This window comes from Aquila chrysaetos, chromosome 20 (assembly GCF_900496995.4).
Source record: "Aquila chrysaetos chrysaetos chromosome 20, bAquChr1.4, whole genome shotgun sequence".
NCBI classification, from domain to species: domain Eukaryota; kingdom Metazoa; phylum Chordata; class Aves; order Accipitriformes; family Accipitridae; genus Aquila; species Aquila chrysaetos.
Genome location: NC_044023.1, coordinates 25,297,857 through 25,306,378, shown reverse-complemented (window position 1 = coordinate 25,306,378; position 8,522 = coordinate 25,297,857). Strand labels below are relative to the sequence as shown.

Genomic DNA, 8,522 nt, shown 5'->3' with positions numbered 1-8,522 from the left:
TGACAGGGCACCCACAACTTCTCTGGGAAACCTGCTCCAGTATCTCACCACCCTCATAGTAAGTAAGTTCATCCTTACATCCAATCTAAATCTACCCTCCTTACAGTTTAAAACTGCCGCCCCTTGTCCTGTCACTGTAGGCCCTGGTAAAAAGTCTCTCCCTGTCTTTTCTTATAAGCCCCTTTTAAGTATTGGAAGGCTGCAATAAGGTCTCCCCAGAGTCTTCTCTTCTCCAGGCTGAGCAACCCCAAGTCTCTCAGCCTTTCCTCACAGGAGAGGTGTTCCAGCCCTCGGATCATTTTTGTGGACCTCCTCTGGACCCGCTCCAACAGGTCCATGTCTTTCTCATACTGGGGACCCCACAGCTGGACACAGTACTGCAGGTGGGGTGTCACCAAGAGCAGAGGAGAGGGGGAGAATCACCTCCCTTGACCTGCTGGCCACTCTTCTTTTAATTCAGCCCAGGATACAATTGGCTTTCTGGGCTGCAAGTGCACGTTGCTGGCTCATGTCCCATTTTTCATCCACCAGTATCCCACAGGGCTGCTCTCAATCCATTCATCCTCCAGTCTGTATTGACACTGGGGGTTGCCCCGACCCAGGTGCAGGACCTTGCGCTTGGCCTTGTTGAACCTCATGAGGTTCACACTGGCCCACTGCACAAGCCTGTCAAGGTCCTGCTGGGTGGCATCCCTTTCCTCTAGAGATCAATTGCACCGCTCAGCTTGGTGTCATCCACAAACATGCTGAGGGTGCACTCAATCCCACTACCTGTGTCACTGATGAAGATATTAAATAGTACTGCTCCCAGTATGGACCCCCGAGGAACACCACTTGTTACTAGTTTCCTCTTGGACTCAAGCCGTTGACTGTAAGCCTTTGGATGTGGCCATCCAGCCAATTCTTTATCCATCTTAACATTCCATCCATCAAACCCTTATCTCTCCAATTTAACAGCAAGAATGTTGTGGGGGACCATATCAAAGACCTTACAGAAGTCCAGGTAGATGACATCCATAGCTCATCCCTTCTTCACTGATGCAGTCACCCCATTGCAGAAGGCCACTAGACTAGTCAGGCACAATTTGCCCTTGGTGAAGCCACATTGGCTGTCTTTAATGACCTCCCTGTTTCGATGCATCTTCCAGGAGAATCTGTTCCATGATCTTATCAGGCACAAAGGTGAGGCTGACTGGTCAGTAGTTCCCAGGGTTCTCCTTTTTAAAAATGGGTGTGATGTTTCCCTTTTTCCAGTCACTGGGGACTTTGCCTGACATTTCAAATATGATTGAGAGTGGCCTGGCAACTACATCAGCTGATTCCCTCGGGACCCTGGCATGCATATCTCATTGGGTCCCATGGACTTGTGTATGTCCATGTTCCTCAGGTCGTCCCGAACCTGATCTTCACTTACAATAGGAGGGACTTCATTCCCCCAGTACCTGGTCCCTGTCTTGAGGTTCAGGGGCTTGAGAGATGTGGGAAGAGAGATTACTATTGAAAACTGAGGTAAAAAAATTGCTGAGTACCTCAGCTTTCTCCATGATGGTTGCCACTAGTTCTCCTGTCTTATTTATCAGGGGGGAGGTGTGGTGGGGGGAGGTGCAGTGTGTGCATTTTCTTTCATCTTCCTTTTTTGCCCAACACACCTGTAGAAGCCCTTCTTACTATTCTTCGAAACCTTTCCCAAATTCAACTCCAGCTGTGCCTTGGCTTTCCTGATCTCATCTCTACACATCCAGGCAGCATCCCTGTATTGAAAAAAAAGTACACATCGAAGACAAGTGTGAGGTTACAAGTCTTTTGGAATTCAGCCATCCAGATGTTCTAGATTTACTACCTATTTAAGTGCACATATTCCAGAATTCTGCACATTCACTGTCCCAGAGGGCTGTTGCAAGAATGACATGCATATTCAAGAAAGGTCCAGCACAACTGCCCTGACCTGTAAATTACTGGTGTTCAACCACTCCATGGTTATAGTGCTAGCATACTGTCGTGGTTTAACCCCAGCCAGCAACTAAGCACCACGCAGCCGCTCACTCACTCCCCCCCCACCCAGTGGGATGGGGGAGAAAATCAGGAAAAAGAAGCAAAACCCACGGGTTGAGATAAGAACGGTTTAATAGAACAGAAAAGAAGAAACTAATAATGATAATGATAACACTAATAAAATGACAACAGCAATAATGAAAGGATTGGAATGTACAAATGATGCGCAGTGCAATTGCTCACCACCCGCTGACCGACACCCAGCTAGTCCCCGAGCGGCGATTCCCTGCCCCCCCTCCCCAGTTCCTATACTAGATGGGACGTCCCATGGTATGGAATACCCTGTTGGCCAGTTTGGGTCAGCTGCCCTGGCTGTGTCCTGTGCCAACTTCTTGTGCCCCTCCAGCTTTCTCGCTGGCTGGGCATGAGAAGCTGAAAAATCCTTGACTTTAGTCTAAACACTACTTAGCAACAACTGAAAACATCAGTGTTATCAACATTCTTCACATACTGAACTCAAAACATAGCACCGTACCAGCTACTAGGAAGACAGTTAACTCTATCCCAGCTGAAACTAGGACACATTCATACTAAGAAGTAATGTCAAAGCAGCATGACAAAGTACGACATAACTCTGAAACTGGATATAAAGAGCCATCTTCCAGTTGTGAGCTGAAATATGGTATTCTCACTAATAAGAAATTAAGAGAGACCTGCATCTGTAGAGTGTCTTTCATACTACAGAAAGAAATCAGACACCTAGTAAATGCCAGGTTCAGAATGTGGAAATAGAGATTTGAATGTAGAACTTCAAACAAATACCCATGATGTACCAGAAATCTAATGCAGTCTTAGCTTTACTGGCTAACAATTACTTTGTGTGGACAGGCTGCTCCATCTTTTTTATTTGGCAGCTGACAGACACTGTATGAGGAAGCAAAGAAAGCAAGAAAATCAAAATGAAATTAACCAGATTTCAGATCTGTCTTACAGGATTTGATTGATTCCCTGCCCCCCAACCAGCTTTTGAAATGCACATTTCCAAATACATGTAGTTCTCTGATGTCTTGTATTCTGGAGAGACTAATAATAAAATGGCACATGTTAAACAGGTATGAAATTGTAAACATAAGCCTCAGAACTGTATAAAGCCAAGATGAAATCAGAAGCCCTATGTTAAAGGTTTCCCAGGCTCTTTGTTTCATTCAGAAGTTGGAAGCTTTTTGAATGCCAGTTATAATGTCAGCTACACCAACTGACATTCTGGTATAACCTCCCAAGCACTGCTTCAACTCAGTAGTTATGAATGAATGACCCATGTGTGAAGGATTACCTGTATAGATGCATCTCAGTCATACACATGTAGGTAGACCATGGAAGGGTTAAAAAAAAGGTGTTCTGAAACTCTCAGGTTCCCCAAACCTCTTTCTCTGGCCCCTTCCTCAGTGCCTGGATGAGCTGAAGCTGTTCCATTGATCATGACCGTTCAACCTCCAGAGGCAGGTGCTGGAGCGAAACGACAAAGCTAGCAACCACGGCCTCCTACTGAGTAGCATTCAGCCTTTCTGCACAGCTAATGCAGCTGCAAATTCTCTTTTGCCCGCTCAGGACTTGAGTCAGGGGAGGCACATAACAATCAATGTTCATTCAAAGGCATAGTCTGTCTGTCTATGTTCATTATTAATTCAGCTGCTATTATTAATACTGGATGTCTATAATTTTATAATACAACAATTATGAAACAATACACTACAGCTGCCAAAAATATTACTATATAGCATAGAATATAAGTGAAAAATTCCAACAACTTACAGCCCTGCTGGGTCCTGTTTGTGACACCTGATGTTAGGGCCAAGGCAAGTGACCAGGTGAAGCCATAGCTCCCTCCTTTGATTTTCAGAGATGGGCTTTCTTTTAGGCTTGCTGTGAGCTGGATGGGAAGTCAGGGTAAATAGCCACCTTCTCAAACTGATGTTGCAGGAACTGTCCACCTCCTTGGCCAATCCACAACTGAGTCCATACCTACTCACCCCTGTAGGTGGAGAACTAAGAAACATGAAGCCATTCATAGGTACTATTGCCCTCATCTCATTGATGTGTTACTGGACTCATACTGGTAACAAATTAGCACCCCTTCCATTTTGGTTCTAAGGCATGTTTCTTTTTACCCAGGCTCAAAACCATTACTCGGTCTCAGTATCACCATATGCATTTGATTCTAATTTTCCCCATTTTTTTTTTCTTGCTTCTTTTACTGCTTCTTCCACCAGAGCCTGAATGTCTTCTTTATTCTCTTGTAATGCTTTTCCCATTCACACTGATCACTTTCAGGATCCTTAGGGTCTCACGTGTGGGGCATGGACTGTCCAAACAAAACAAGCCACAAATGTAAACTGGTGCATGAGCTGTTGCTATTTCTTAAAGCTGCTAATATCACTGGTAATTTTTCAGTCCATTGCTTTGGATATTGCCCTATAATCTTCTCGAGTTTATTTTTGATAGTCTGCTTCATTCCTTCTACCACTCCAGAGTGCTGTGCGTGGCAGGATATATGCAGCCTTTGTTTAATTCCCTGTTTACTCATGAAGGCTTGAATTACTTCACTTACCACATCTTCTCCTTTTCTATCTCCTGTTCTATCTTATGCTAGCCAGTGATGCATACCAACAGCTAATTTCCTTAGACAGATTTTTTTTTTTTACACTTACAGCTGCTGTGTTTCTTTTAGTGGCAAGTCTTCTACCCATCCCCAAAAGATACATGGAATGATAAGCAGAGACTGACTGTTTCTTTAATTTAGAGCAGTTTATATAAACCATCTGCAGTATTTACCAAGGTCTCCAGCCTCTCCGATGCAAGAGACGGGAGCTTGGTTTTATTAGTTTGCTTACAGACTTCGGCTCACTAGAGAACAGGAGACGGCACGAAGCACCTCACGGCAGTCCGGAGCTCTGCCTCCACGCGCACCCTCCTTCAGTAAAAACAGACTACGGCAGGCAGCGCGTTAACTGGTGACGCTCTAGCAGATCACCGGACGATGCATCCCTCACAGCCAGTGCCTGCCCTTCCTTCCCCTCGGGAAAAGCTGCGCCTCGGCAGAGCGCCGTTCCCCTCCGCGGCGGGCCCGTGCCCCGCAGCCCAGACCCGCGCTCGCCGCTCGCCAGCCCCGCCGCACTGCCCCGCAGCCTCCGCAAGGCAGGCCCTCCCCCCGCCGGCGCGCCCGGGGTCGGCGCAGGGACGCCGTGCCAGAACCCTGCTCGGGCCCCGGCGCGACGCCCGCCCCGCAGCCCCGGCGGCGAGCTCACGAGGCGGCCCCCCGCCGCGACTGGCGAGCGGCCGGCCTGGGCGGAGCCGGGGCGGAGGAACCGGCCCCCACGGCAGCCGCCGCCGGGCCCGCCCCGCACCTCCGCCGCCAGCGGGAGGCGGCCGCAGCGGGCGGGAAACGTCCCGGGGCCCCGCGGGGCAGCCGAGGGGAAGCGCTCGCCCTGCCGGCAGCCCGCGCCCTCGCTGCCGCCCGCCACCGGAGACGCAGGAGCGCGGGGGCCGACGAGGCGCGGCGCGGCGCCTGGCTGCTGCTGGCCGCTCCCGCCCGCCGATCAGGCGGCGGTGGCGCGGCCCGCCGTGCGCGCCGCGGCGCTCCCAGGCGGCGGCGAGCGCGGCGGAGCGGTGCCGCGTGTCCGGGAGCCGACGGCGGGGATCGGCGAGCGAGGCCGGCTGGCGGCTGGCCGCTGTGTGAGCGCCGGCGAGGGGCGGCGAGCAGGGGCAGCGTCCGCCAGAGGCCGCCGGGCGTGCCGCGGCGTGCGTGCAGCTGCTGGCGCAGCGCAGTACCCGGGTGGCCCGGAAAGCGTTAGCGTGGGGGCGCAAGAAGGGTGACGGGAGGGGTCTGCAGGGACGAGAAGGTAGACGCGTGCTCTCTTCTCGGACTCCCTCGCCCCCGCTCCTGATCTGCGGCTAGCAGCGAGGGTGTTAATGTGCTGCGGAGGAAGAACGTGTAGCGATCCGAGCACCAGATACGGAGAGCAAACAGATCTAAGAGCCCTGAGCAAAACAGGAAAGGGAAAACGTTTAGTCCAAGCCTTTGCATTTGTTTTTTTTTTTTTTTTTCTATTGCAAAGCAAGGTTGTTGTTTTTTTTCTTTTTTTTTCCCCTCTCTTTCTTCTTCCTGGCTGTTTGTCAACAGATGTACACTGGAGAGGAAGCTGGTCTGCAGGGGCTGTGTTTCCAACGGATATGACTGCAGCAGGAAGGACCTCCTAAAGCACATTAGCAAGGCTTGCCTTGACTGTAAGATGGGTCACTTCCTGATGGAGAATTTCAGAGTCAGGTAAAGCAGGAAATGAGGGGGAGGGAAGCCCATGTCACAGCGAGGTCTGTTTGCAACAGGTTTTGGACTGAGAGGAACTGGGAGTGGGTGGAGATTGGCATGGCCAGGATAAGGCAAGTGGTTGTATTGATGAAGTCATAACCAGCTTCTTCAGTTAATAAACAGTGTAAGTGGGAAAACGGGAAATCAAGCACATGCAAAAATTAGATTTGGTGAAATGCTTTTTCCTCAAGTATTTCAGGTTCTTGGGAGAGCCTTAAAGTGCTGCACTTAAGTAGAAGGGAGAACAAGCTGTAAGGATAGTCGGGCACTCTCAGAGTGCCAGCAAACCTCATCTAGTGAGTGCTGGTTAGGAGCCTCCAGGACTTGTCAGGGATTTGAAGGGGAACCAAGACATTTCCATTTACTCAGGAAAACCCGCTGGTTGGATCATACTCAGGGTTGAGGTTTGCAGCCACATCTTACAGATTCAGCCACACAATGGGAAGTCATCACCTTGAATCCTACACTACCTGGAAACCAAACCCTTTAATTTATTTGGTGTCAATGGAGAACAGAAGTTCTTTACCACACTGAGGTCTTTCCCTTGCTGATGTGAGGGATCTACAAGGAAAACTGCTTCCAAGGCTGATCTGAGCTCAAGACCGTAACTCAGAGGAGCTGAGCTATTAAATAGTAGCTGCTGGTCTCAATCTACCATGGAAGGCTTTTCCTTCTCTAAGCCTCTCTGACAGGCAAATACTGCTCTACTTCTCCACATCTCAGATTACAGTGAAAATATGGTTGGGATTTTGTGGACATTTAGCAGGGCGGCTTACATAGAGGGCATTCCAGCATTCCCCAAAAGTGGGGTGCATTGAAGCAGGCTGTTGAATCTACTTACATACCCTTATTTGCTGCCTGTCATGGTTCAGGTGGCTGCAGGGTGCTAATGAGGCATGGCCAAGGCATGAGGAACACCTCCTAGAAGCATTGCTTTGAATATAGATGGGCTTTGTCTGTGAATGGTTACGCTTTTCAAGGTCTGTGCATTTGCTAGTACAGCTTTGATCATCTTCAATACCCTGTATCCAAAGCATGCACATTTAAGGACAAGATCCTTACAGGAAATGAGGCCTCTTGCTTCTGGGGGCCAGCAGTATGTATAACTGATGTTTGGGTAGCTAGAACATGGTTTCCAACAGCTAAAACAGAGTCTAAATATGAACCTAAATCACTGAGAGTCTTTCAGGAATCTCCCGTTTATTCTGTGGCTGAACCACAAAGGGGTGTGAGCCGAGTGATTAGTTCACCAGTGGGTGGCTAAGTCTTACAACAGCAGCTGGGACTTCCTGGAAGTGCTGGGCTTCCCATGCTTGTCCTATGCAACAGACCTGAACACTCAGGATAGAAAACATCTGCGTGCTCTGAACATGCGGAAGTCAGGCTGAGTCCATAATAGAATCCTGCATTTCAAAAAACCTTAGAATAAAAGATGAAGAAATTCCTTCAAATTCACCCAAACAATCTCTGGAAAAGCAGTAGCTGCTAGGCGATAGGAGGATGTAAGGGAATCCTCTGTTACCATACATGCTTTCCATCATGATAGCGAGCGCAAACTCTGTGGTCCCATGGAGTGCATTTAGGACACCTAAAGGGTTAATCAGGACTGGTATCTAGGGATAACTTAGTAACAGTAAAAAAAAAAAACCCAGCCCTGCAGCACATATTACCCCTTTAGTGAAAGCATGAGCATTCTGCATTTTTACAGGAACCTTGCTCTACTGGTAACTTAACAGTTACTCACTTTTCTGGTGTTCTCTCTGCTAATTGTCTGTGAGATGGGAGTGAACATCATTCGGTGTTTACTCGCACAATGGCAGAAGAGCTACCTGCTTTTCTTTTGTGCTTTAAGCTTGCTGCTTTTGGACCAGATGTGGAGACATCACCGTGTCCTGGAACCTGTGGCCTTGCACTGGTTTGATAGTAAGGGAAGTTAAACTTTCACTGTGGAGATCAAGTTGTTTGCCTGAAGGGGCACTTAGGTTTGTGTAAAACTATGGTATTTGAAACTGCATCACTGGCAGGAGCTGCTTAAGAAATTGCAGTGCTTGGCTCATATGTGCACTTTTCTCTCAGCATCAGACATTTCTGTGTGCACAATGCTCTGGGCCAGATATTTTACTCAATTCCTTACTTCAAGCAACCTCTGGTTTTGATTTCAGCA

The 8,522-nt window shown here is 48.7% G+C and overlaps 1 long non-coding RNA gene across 1 annotated transcript; it reads right to left on the bottom strand.

Moving 5' to 3' along the window:
- Positions 1-556: 556 nt before the first annotated feature.
- Positions 557-5,245, bottom strand: LOC115353880. The gene is made up of 4 exons (XR_003927730.2): positions 4,825-5,245; positions 3,805-4,024; positions 2,752-2,916; positions 557-1,751 (listed from the first exon to the last, which is right to left on the bottom strand). It is a non-coding gene; the product is annotated as an uncharacterized LOC115353880 (long non-coding RNA).
- Positions 5,246-8,522: the final 3,277 nt, after the last annotated feature.